Source organism: Dasypus novemcinctus, chromosome 21, assembly GCF_030445035.2.
Source record: "Dasypus novemcinctus isolate mDasNov1 chromosome 21, mDasNov1.1.hap2, whole genome shotgun sequence".
Lineage (NCBI taxonomy): Eukaryota > Metazoa > Chordata > Mammalia > Cingulata > Dasypodidae > Dasypus > Dasypus novemcinctus.
The window spans coordinates 72,627,880-72,639,813 of NC_080693.1; the positions used below are offsets into that span (position 1 = coordinate 72,627,880).

Here is an 11,934-nt window from a genome sequence, read left to right on the forward strand (position 1 = left end):
GACTGGTCCTGCTGCATCCACTCCTGCCCCCAGCTCCTTCCAACTTCCAATTCATTCTTCCCACTGCAGCCAGAGTGATTTTGTTGTTAAGTCTGTATTTGAACATTTAGTTTTTCTGCTTCATGGTCTGCAGCCATCTACAACAGCTCTTAGGGAACAGCCCATTCGTAACGAGTCCTACAAGGCGCCTCAATCCGGACACTGCCCACCCCTCAAGCCCATCCCATGCCCCACTCTCTCTTGATTTCTGTGACCCTGACACGCTGACCCCCTTTCCATTTCTAGAATAGCCCAAGCCTCTTCCTGCCTCAAGGATGTCCCTTGTGACCCGTGCTCTTCTTCATTCACTCATCACCTGGCTAGCCCCACCCCTGGGGGCTCCAGCTGAAATGTCTCTTCTTTAGGAAAACCTTCCCTGACTCCCACCCCAAGCTAGGTTAAGTCCTTCCATAATGCATTGCCTTGGTCCACTTTCCTTTGTCATTTGGTCTTATGTGGTTCTCTCAATACTGTCTGTCTGTCTTCCTAACTGGACTATCAGCCCTGTGAGGGCAAGGGCTTGAGTCTCTCATTCACAGGCTATTCCCAGCACCTGGCATCACGCTTGGGGCCCAGCGGGCCTTTAGAAGGAGACCCCAAAAGACATGGGAGCAGAAATGAGGGAGCAGATGGCCCAAGACCCTCAGTTTCTGCCTGATCAGCCCCAGCCCCCAAGAGGCCCAGCTGCCTGTTGTTTTTGTTGCCTGTCCATGGATGCACAGAAATTTAATGAAAATCCCTTTACTTCAGATAGCCAGGGCCTTTCTTTTCCTGCAAAGCTGGAACTATGGCTGCTGCTGCTTCCAACCTCCCATAGAGACTTTCAAATAACAATGATATCAATAGCAAATGCTGGGAAACAGACGTGGCTCAACTGATAGAGCATCCACCTACCGTATAGGAGGTCCAGGGTTCGATACCCAGGGCCTCATGACCCATGTGGTGAGCTGGCCCATGCGCAGTACTGCCACACGCAAGGAATGCTGTGCCATGCAGGGGCACCCCAGCGAAGGAATGCCCCAAACACAAGGACTGCACCCCACAAGGAGAGCCGCCCCACATGAAAAAAGCGCAGCCTGCCCAGGAGTGGCACTGCACACAGGGAGAGCTGACACAGCAAGATGACACAACAACAACAAAAAGTGATGCAGTTTCCCGGTGCCACCTGACAATGCAAGTGGACGCAGAAGAACACACAGTGAATGGACACAGAGCGAAAATGGGAGGGTGCAGGAAGGGGAGAGAAATAAATAAAATAAATCTTTAAGAAAGAAAAAAAATAGCAAACACTCATGAGCCAGGAACTGCTTTGCGTTCTAAAGACCGCGCATTTCAGCCTAGGCACATGCCGTGACTGTCCTCCCCCTCGTTCAGGAGGCAGAGCACAAGGCCTGGCGAGGCAGTAGCAGGGGCCTAGGAAGTAACAGAGGTGGGCTTTGAAGCTCGGCAGTCCAGCTGCAAAGTCCACATACTTAACTGCGACGCTGCAGTGCATCTCTGTACGTAAGTGGACTAAATAGAGAAATAAAAGGGTTGGAGTTAGGGGGTGTTAGGAATGCGGGGGGGAGGCTTACTGTTCCTTGAGCGGCTCCACTGGGTGTAACCCTCCCAGCCTCCCTCCACCCACTTACTTGCTCTGTCCAGGAGACAGTCTAGTGACTCATCTGATGGACAGATTTAGCGAGAACAACGGTCCCCTTTCCTCTTCAGCAGGGAGCTTGCTGCAGGCAGCATCTGCTCTGCATTGCCTCACCCTAGGAAGCCCCACCCTGGTCCCGCAGTGCTGTGACCTGCTGGGAGCTTCTGCCTGGCTCTGGCTCCAGCTCAGCCTTTATCAGAAATATCAGGGTTATTTCCACCCTCTGTTTACCAATTCAAGCAAGGCAGAGAGGCACGATGGGATAGCCCATCGGAGAGGCCACGCTGAGCCGGGTCTACGGGAGCCCTGGGTGGTCTGGGTGGGAGTGCAGGTTCTAGTGCCAGGCCCCTCTGAGCTTAGCCTTGACGCCCCAAGCGGAGTTCCCAGGGGCAGGCATTCAACATGGAGACCCTCCCCTGTGGGGCCCCAGCTTCAGGACACACTGCCCCAGCCTTCTGTGCTGCCCTTGTTCTGCATAAAGAGGGCCCTCCAAGGTCCGCGGTTCAAACCCCGGGCCTCCTTGACCCGTGTGCAGCTGGCCCATGCGCAGTGCTGATGCGCACAAGGAGTGCTGCGCCACGCAGGGGCGTCCCCCACGTAGGGGAGCCCCACGCGCAAGGAGTGCGCCCCATAAGGAGAGCCGCCCAGCCCGAAATAAAGTGCAGCCTGCCCAGGAATGGCGCCACTCACACTTCCCGCGCAGCTGAGGACAACAAGAAGCGGACAAAGAAACAAGACGCAGCAAAAAGACACAGAGAACAGACAACCGGGGGAGGGAAGGGGAATTAAATAAATAAATAAATCTTTTTTAAAAAAAGAAAAAGAGGGCCCTCCAAAATGGGAGGCCCCCCTCCACTCGGCAGAGCCCAGGCCAGGTACAGCCCCCCTCCCCCCACCGTTCTGGGGGTGGGAGAGCACCCGGCTTGGTAAGGTCTCCGGGCTGCGGTGGATACTGAAGGGTCATAACCTTGTGCCTACAGGGTGCTGGGCCCTTACGCCTTTCAACTCATTTAAACCTCACCACATCCCTAGAGTTCCGGTTTTACAGATGGGGAAACTGAGTCGCAGAGGCTCGCTGGGGTTTGAGGCCAAGCATTCTGGCGCTGGCGGCTTCGGTAAAACCGACACCAGCCTGCGCGCCCCCAGCGACGCTGACCACCAAGATATCCCCCTCCCTGGAGCTTCGGCGACAGGACGCGGGGTGGCTCTGACTCGGCCTTCCCCGACCCCCAGCCCCGCCTGCGGCCGCCAGCAGGGCCCCCCTTCCCACGGGAGGGGGAGGGGCGGCGCGGGGAGCAAGTGCGCCCAGCTGCGACTTTCCAGAGTGAGGGACTTTCCCCAGCTCCCGCCCCCCTGCCTTCTGCGCCTGGTTTTCCTGAGACCGCGCCGCTAGGAAGGGTGCGGGAAGGTCATGCAGGAAACGCAAAGGAAGTAAGAGCATGTTTGGCATTACAAGTTCCACTTTCTTTCTTTAGACTGGGAGTTGCAAATTCCCTCTCCAGTATCTCTTTCCTCTTTGCTCTCCTGTGAGTCTAAAGCTGCTGCTGTCCCCTCCTCCCCGCCTGCCCCTGCTTCGACCTCTGTCTCCACTCTCTCTCTCCCCAGTGACACTGCCTGGCACCTTCACCTTGGAACAGCCGTTCTGCCCTTTTGCCTCCTCGCTCTGTTCTTTGGGGAGCAGCCCTTTTAGGTTCAAAGACAAGGCCACCCTGCAGACACCAGATCCTCTTTTTTGAAAATCCAAAGAGAATCCAAGAGAAGTTTCTTGCTCGGGGACTGGTAACGTAGTGTCTGTCCCTTCCCGACAGGCCTTCTGTGACTCCCGGTGCCTCCCACTTGAAGGCCCTGCCGGTCTCCCCACCATTCCAAGCTGGTCCCGACCTAGTTTTCCCTCTCCCCACACCCTGGCACCTTCTTCTTTAGTCAGTTCAGGCAACTTGCCTTTTCCTGGGCACATGTTGAATTTCCCACCTCTTCCCTTTGCTTCTGCTTAGAATCCCCTCCTCTACATCTTTGACAGTTGATGCAGCCCCCAAGCCCCCCTTCCGGAACCTTCTCCCTGCACCCTAGTCAGCACCCTGCTTCCTTCCTCTTACCTTCTTTAGCCTCAACGCTGTGCCCTGCTTGTGACACTCAGCACTCCCACGGGGCTCCACATGCCCTCTGGACTGCGAGCGTCCCCAGGGGCACAGTGGGGGGCGCCCATAACTTCCTCACAGTGCCGTCCTGCCGCTGCCTGCATGCCTCTCCACCCACATGCCTTCCCTATTCTATCTGCTGTGCCCAGGAACCCCCTTCCTAACCAAACTCCCCTCTGCGTCCTCACAAAATCTTCCCTGCAGGACTTGGCCCTCAGGCAGTCCAGCAGCCTAGCTTTCCCCAACTCCCTTGGATGCTCCCAACCACTCTGCCCCCGTTTTTGATGCAAGACCCCTCCTCCTGTGAGACTCACACCACCCAGCCTTGCCTCCTTCCACCCCTCCAAGAATCTGCCTCCAGGGTTCTTTCCTATATCCAATCTCAGGTCCCCATCCCGGGTGATGCCAGGGTCCCACGGGGTGACCCATCCAACTTCCCGGTCTCACCAATCCTTGACTTCCCTTTACATCAGCCACCCACACCCAAAGCCACACCCTGGACCTTGTCTTCCCCATAAAAACTGCTACCTCCCAAGTGTGGGTTCAGTTCCCTGTCCTGTGAGCAGCTCGCTCTCTCCCCCTCACTCCCCTCCCCGCTGCTCTTCACTGCCAGCACCCAACCCCTCAGTCCCACCTGGGGTGTCCCTCCCCTGTTGGCCACACTTCCTGCCCCACGAAGCCTGGGCTCCAGGCCAGCTGTGTGATCCAACCTCTCAAAAAGCCTCTTCGGTTCTGGTGGGCTCAGCTTCAAACCTGCCAGGCCTCGGCCAATTCCATATGCAAGGAAGTAAGAGAATCTGGAGGAAAACATAACTGCCAAAGCACACCAGGGTTACCATGCCACCTGCCTGATTGGGGTCCCCAGACTAGGCATCCCCTCCTTCCATCATCCCCTCAGCAGCTATTCCACACATTAGCCTCTCTTCCAAGGCCCTGACCAACCCTCCACCCCCTCCGTCCTCCATGGATAACATGGCAACGTGCCTGGCTGAGCTGCTGCCCACCCGAAATCCCACGCCCTCCCCACAGACCCGCTTCATCTGCCCCATTCTTCTCTCCCAGGTCAGAGGATGAGGTATCCTTTTTCCTGCTCAAGGCCACCCCTCCAACTGTGCATGCTCTTGACCTTGCGCCATTTCATTATCCCCTTCTTTTTTGGTAGACTCCAATTTCTTTTTTCTCTGCATTTCTGTCTCTGTCTCTCTTGCCTCCTTCACCCATGGCCTATAAATATACTAAAGCCATTCCTATCTGTAAAAAGAAAAATGATCTGACTCTCCCTTTACGCTTCCCCAGCTACTGCTTTTTCTTTCCCTTCCAAGCTTTCAGGGAGAATGATCCTCACTCGCTCTCTCCACATCCTCTCCAATTTACTCCCTAGCCTGGTGCAAGTTAGATTCGGTCCCAACAACTCCACTTAAACTGCTCTCTCTGCAAATCACCTCGCAGGTGTCAAATCCAAGAGATTCCTTTCCTTCCTTTTCTTGCACTAAGACATTTCATTCCACGCACCCCTTCCTTCTTGAGGTTTTCTCTTGATTCCCAGGACACGACTCTGTTCTAGTTCTTCTTCTACATCTGACAGCTACTTCTTGGTCTTCTCTGCTAGGTCCTCATGCCACTCATTCAATGTTTATGTTTTATAAGCTCCCTCCCCACCCTAAGTCCACTTCTTTTCTCACTCTTTATGCTTTCCAATTTGAACTCAAACATCCCACAATAGTTATGTGTTGATGGCCCCAAAAGCTATGTCTTCTCCCTAATTTTCTAGACCAGCACTGTCCAGTAGAACTTTCTGTGATGACGAAAACATTCTATAAGCTGTGCTGTCTAATATGGTAGCCACTAGCCATACGTGGCTAGAACAACTGAAGAACTGAATTTTAAATGCTATTAGTTTTAAAGATTTAGTATATTTATTTCTGCCTCCTCCCCCACCCCGTTTTTTGACTTGCTATTGCCCTCTGTGTCTGTCGTATGCTCTCTGTGTCTGTTCATCTTCTTTTTTGGAGGCATCAGGAACCTCAGCCACCTCCACTCCCTGCTTGCTGTGTCTCTCATTGTGTTTCCTCATTGTGACATCTCATTGTGTCATCTTGTTGCATCATTTCATTGTATCATCTCGTTGCATCAGCTCGCCACACCATCCTGTTGTGTCAGCTTGCTATCTTGCTTGTCTTCTTTAGGAGGCACCAGGAACTGAACCCAGGACCTCCCATGTGGTAGGCAGGCATCCAACTGCTCAAGCCACATCTGCCTCCTGCTATTTTTTAATTTGTTTATATTTAAGTTGCTACATGTGGCTAGTCTATGTGTTGCACAGTGCAATTCTAGACCTACTCACCAACTACCTGTAGACATCTTGACGAGGATTCCTCTCAGGCTCTCAACATGTCCAAAGGTGAACTTATTAGCACTGCACTCCCCATCCCTCAGGCCCCAAACAAAATGAAAACCTGATCTTCCTTTTGCTTTCCTTCCTGAGTTGACAGTAAGAGCAGTCATGCAATTACCCAAGTGAAATCTTACCAGATTCTTTCTCCTTGCTCATCTTCCACAACTGGATATTTAACAAATATGGTCAATTTGCTCTCAAAATGCTTTTCCAAACCTTCTATAACACTGAAGCTCAGGATCCACTCATCTCTTGCCCAGGCTATGACCAAGTCTCATCCTCCTTCAGAATCCACTGGATGGCTTTTGTTTGCTTCTGCAGGCCCAATCTCTACCCTTCTCCTGGCTTCTACTGACTGTCATCTGGGCTTCCTTACCTTCTGGCTTCCAATTGGATAAGAGATTGGAGGGGCAAAAGGATGGGGTATTGATCACTTAGCTCCATGAGTTCCCAGTGGCTGCCTCCCTCTACCAAAGCCCAGGCCCTTGTCAGGTGGCCTCTCCTACAGATACCAGAGTTCTGGCTGTCACTTTTTCTTCTTGTTGTCCCCAGCTTAGATGCGCTCACAGTTTCCTGCTATTGTTAGTGCTGGGTATTGGACCACTCATTCTTGGTTTCCCTAAGCCTTTCTCAAACCTTTATAAATAGTATTATTAAACTCTCCTTCATTATCCAGTTTGAGTGTGTCATTTCTTTTCTCCAGGACTTGAGTCCCCAAATCTTTCAGTGTTTCCCCAATACCCACAGGAGATAAATAAAGTCCATGTTTCTTTGGAGAGGACATGAAGCCTCTCCTGACTTTTCCCTGCCTAATTTTCCTAACTCATCTACCATCCCTCCTCCCTTGTACTTTCCACTCCTTCAGTACCAGGTTGTTTGGTATGAATGGACCCTTCTAGTCCACACCTCCATCTTATGCCTATCAAACTCTTTGATTAACCTTTAAAACTCTGCTCTGGGTGTCACCTCCTCTATGAAGCTTCCCAGGCCTTCCTCTCCACTATTGCTGTACCTTGTCCCCTTTATGATATCATACTACATTGTAATTATTGTTAAAATCGGTCTCATCTTTCCCGCCCATGAGATTGACTCTCAAGGCCATGGACTATTTGTGTATATATATATATATATTTTAATTTAGCAAAATAGTTATTGATCCAGGCATTCTAGGTGCTAGATACATCAGCAGTGATTCATTTCTATAGACATTGTGCAGTAAGTATTATTATCCTTGTTTTAGAGGGCAGGAAACCAACACTCAGAAGTTTTGTGCCAAGTTCAGAGAACTGGTAAGAGGTTTGGACTAGCTCCACTGTTCATGCTTTTGAGCCCAACTTTATGCTGTTGTAGGTTTTGCTAAAAATAGTCTGGTAAGGCCAGGGAAACTGACCCAGAGAATGGCTCAAATGCACTGTTGGGGGTCTCAGAATGTTGCCTGAATGTGGACTCTCGCTGGGGTTCTGCTGGGTACTGAGTAGATCCCTGGAGGTCACAGAACGGAAATTGGTGTTTCCAGCTCTGCTCTAGTGAGCCAGAGGTCTGTGGCATGCAGTATTTTATAGACCTGAGGCACCCCAATGACTGTATCCTCAGCACATTCCAATCTCCAGCCCCCAGCATAGGGCCTAACACCTCATAGGCTTCCAGGGCTGTTTACTGAATCTGTGAATTCTGGTCAGTTCAGGGTGCACATTAGAGCTCAGAGCTTCAAGCAGTGTCCCCAAGCCTGGTACAGCTTTTGTGCACATTCACACAGGCCAGTCCCTGGGATATATCCACACCATGGTCAGAACAACGAAGTAAAGTTTCAGGATGTTCTGGTGGGTTCTGCTGAATATTTCTCAAGGGTGACTCACAGCTCTTTGGAGACAAGCAAGCTGGGACTCAGGAGCCTGTGCTTTCTTTTCCTTTCTTCTGTATTTCCAGAAAATCCCTAAAGCAGGATATAAAGCAGCACTTTCCATCAAGCCTGCCATACTGCTTCCAGATGCAGGAGGCTGAGCAGGCCACTGGGACAATATTTAAGTGACAAAAACACAATGTGGAGAAAATTATATAAGGAACCTACCCAGCTCAAGGTTTGCCACCAGCTCCTTCTAGCACTGCCCTGACCAGAATCATCCCGAACAAGGACTCCATATTCTGGAGAATTCACCTCCTCCTTTCTCTCAGCATCTCAAAGCCCTGGCTCCTAGACCAGGAGGCAAGAGCTGAAGCTAGCCAATGAGTTTATGTGGATTGTGCTTTTAAGTGAAATGGATGTCAGAGGTTCATGTGAGTCTCTGACTGGTAGAAGGAAAGTAGTTTGTAATGTCCTTAGGATCCATAATGGGAGGTAAGAAGTCCAGAATGGCCAGGATAGGATCAAGGAACATGGGTGGCCACAGGTCAAATCCATGGCACAATCCCAGCCTTGAATTTAGATAAACCCATTTGGATAAAAATGGGACTGTCTAAAAACAACAGCACACCTCTTCATGCAGGGCTGTTGTCTTGGTCTCTGTGAGGCAGCAATTCTGCTCATGCCTGGAGAAAGCTTTACTATACTTACATTTGGTAATTCCACAACCAACTGGGTGGGTGATAAAGTTCTGAGCTAAGGGTTGCAGCAGACCTGCAAGCATTTATGGAGCCCTTATTACAAGCATATTGTGAGAAGGAGTCAAAGAAAAAGGCATGGTCTCTAGGAAATGAGAGCCTGATTGTACTGGGGAATTAAGACACCCCCCCCCCCCCAAACACATGGGACAGCACAAAGAACATGGAGAAGAGGCATCAAGGGCACAGGCTTTAGAGCTGGGTTCAGATCCTAGCTCTGCCACATCTAAGCTCTATGTCCTGGACACATTAATAAACTTTCTGTCCCAATGTCCTTATACGTAGAATGGTGATGATGGCATGATAGTATCTATTTCATAGGGCCATTATGAGGATTGAATGGATTCATAATACGTGTGAAACCCTTAGAACAGTTTCTGGGACTGTATTAGTCAGCCAAAGGGGCACTGATGCAAAATGCCAGAAATAAGTTGGCTTCTATAAAGGGTATTTATTTGGGGTAGAAACTTACAGTTACAAGTCCCTTAAGAGTTCAACTCAAGGTTAATTCCTCACCAAAGTCGGTTGCCATGTGTTGAAGGAAGATGGTGGATGACATCTGCAAGGGTTCAGCCTTCCTCTTTCCTCTTAAGGTTCGGTGGGCTCAGTTTCTTCAGATCTCAGCTGTAGGCTGCCGAGCTCGTTTATTTCCAGGCCTGCTCAGGCTGCTCAGGGCTCTGGTCTCTTCAACTGCAAACTATCAGGTGAATAGCTCAGTTCTCTTCCTGGGACCTCTATGGTGTCTATGGGGCTTCTCTCTTCCTCTGTATATTTCCTCTGTGTATCTACTTCTGTCTTCTTGACTGAATGTCCATTTACATAGCCCACCAAGGAGGTGGGGTCTCAACCCTGCATGCACTAATGGTGTGGTTGAATCAAAGCCCTAAGCTTAATTTAATCAAGTAAACATAAAGCCTCTGAGTTTTTAAATCAGTCAAAGGGTATCATGCCCAGAGGAACAAACCAGTTTACAAACATAATTAATATCTCTTTTTGGAATTCATAAATAGTATCGAACTGCCACAGGCACATTCCTGAATATTAATTGTTGCTGTTGCTATTATTATTGATTATTAAAATGCTAAGCAGTGCCTGGCATTTACCAAGCATTCAGGAATGTTAACTGCTATTATTATTATCATTTTTTATTATTCAGTACCTAACTAGTTATCGATTGCTTTAAAGAAAAATTATCCCCAAACTTAACAGCTTAAAACAATCACAAACACGAGCTCACATAATTCCATGCGTCAGGAGTTTGGATTGCCTCTGCTGGATGGTTCTGGCTTCTCATGAGGTTGCTGACAAGCTGTTGATGGGGCAGAGGAGGATCTGCTCCTAAGATGGCTCCTTCCTGTGGCCAGCAAGGTGGAGCTAGCTCTTGGCAGGAAGCCTCAATTCTTTGCCAAACGGACCCCTTCATGGTTGCTTGAATGTCCTCACCACGTGGTGGCTGGCTCCTCCCCCAGTGAGCCCTCCGAGAGCCAGGCTAGAGCCACAGTGCCACAGTAGCCTGTTGGTTGCTGGGCCAGCCTGGCTCCATTTGAGAGGGGATTCCACAAGGGCATGGCCACCTGGAGCCGAGCCCCTTCGGGGCCACCTTGGTGGCAGGCTGCCACGGCACTCAGTCACGTGGCAGGGCAAAGAGTTCCATCGGAGTTCAGGTGAGAGGAGAAAAGTGAAGGTCAGAGTGCTCAGGGAACGTTGGGATTTTTTAATCTTTAGCTTGAGGGACATCCTTCGGCAGCTCTTTTTCCTCCTATCCCTTCTTTCAGTAGGACTTTCACAAGCAGAGGCCTGAGAGCGAAGCAGGGGAAGGGGCACAGGAGGAGGAAAAGTTTGAAAGAGGTGAGCAGGATGTCTTTGAGGGACAGAGAAGGGGAGACTGGCGTGGGAAGGAAGAAAGTCTAGGAATAAGATGAAGTAGGCAGCCTGAGCCTGCTTAAGGAGGGCCCGGAAAGCAAAGTATATACATTAAAATCACTGGAATAGAAAGTAAACTTTAAGGACTCAAGACCTTGACTAAAAACATTTTCAAAATTCCGGCAGACTTGTTTGATGTGGGGGATTTGAGATGGGGTAACAGACTTCTGGAGCGTTAAAAAAAATTTTTTTTCCTCTAAAGGACATTTGCTTCAAGTGTGTCCTGATGGGGTCAAGGCAATGCCAGGAAGCGGACTTTAATAGCTTCCTTGTATCAGCGTAGGAAGCTCGAGTCGATAAGAACGTTGGATTCAAGTTTCCAAGTTGGAGGAGGAACCTCTGCAAAGGAAATCTTGGATTGGGAGATAGTCAGTGTTTACCCAGCGCACTGGCCCTGGCTGCAGTTTACACAAACTGCCTCCTCAGGACAGGCCGCAGAAAGACCAGCCTGACCTAGAAAAGTCCGCAGCTGGGCCCAGGGCCAGTGCTGGGAGGAAGCGCCTGTCCACACCCACAGCCGGCGGGGGCCGGGGGCAGCGGCTGCTGCACATGGCTTCACCTGACGCTGGACAGCACCAGCGAGGTCACTTAGGTATCCCCTTCGCATCCTGTACAGAACTAATCTTACAGCTCTTCTGGTGAATCCAGTTAGCAAGAGGGAAGCCCTAGTACATGGCTTTGGTCCAGTCAACAAAACAGTAATCAAACCACCCATTCATAGATGGGCCTGCTTCCCTCAGTGCTCCCCGGACGATGCTGCATGGCCTACAGATCCCGGAGTGCCCCGTCCTGCTAAAAGCGGAGGGGCGAGTCAGGCATTTCTGGGTTTTGAGTCATCATCAGTCAAGGTCATTTGAGCATGACCTTGGACAAGAGCATTTCTCCCCTCAGAGCTTTCTTTCCCCACCTGGGAAATGGGAGCAGCCTGATGGATGAGGAATCCTTGGCACAGAGGCCAGCATGTAGCCCGAGCTCAGCAGGTGACGAGCACCGTCCTTTCACCTGCTGTCACTCTCAGACCTTGCCTCCCAGCCTTCACCTTGACGTTACCGCCCCAGCCCAGAATGCCCTTTTTCCCATTGCCCCTCTTCCCCTCCTCTTCTCTCAACTCAAAGGCCACCCCCTTATTTTCAAAAAGCCTCACAGAGCTCTGGAGCTGGTTGAGATGCTACAACTCCCCTGGCCTTGGGAAGCTGTCCCTG

At 50.7% G+C, this 11,934-nt stretch overlaps 1 long non-coding RNA gene across 1 annotated transcript; it reads right to left on the reverse strand.

Moving 5' to 3' along the window:
* Positions 1 to 9,240: 9,240 nt before the first annotated feature.
* On the reverse strand, positions 9,241 to 10,172 carry LOC139437267 (uncharacterized). The gene is made up of 2 exons (XR_011647004.1): positions 10,047 to 10,172; positions 9,241 to 9,506 (listed from the first exon to the last, which is right to left on the reverse strand). It is a non-coding gene; the product is annotated as an uncharacterized lncRNA (long non-coding RNA).
* Between the last annotated feature and the right edge of the window lie 1,762 nt (positions 10,173 to 11,934).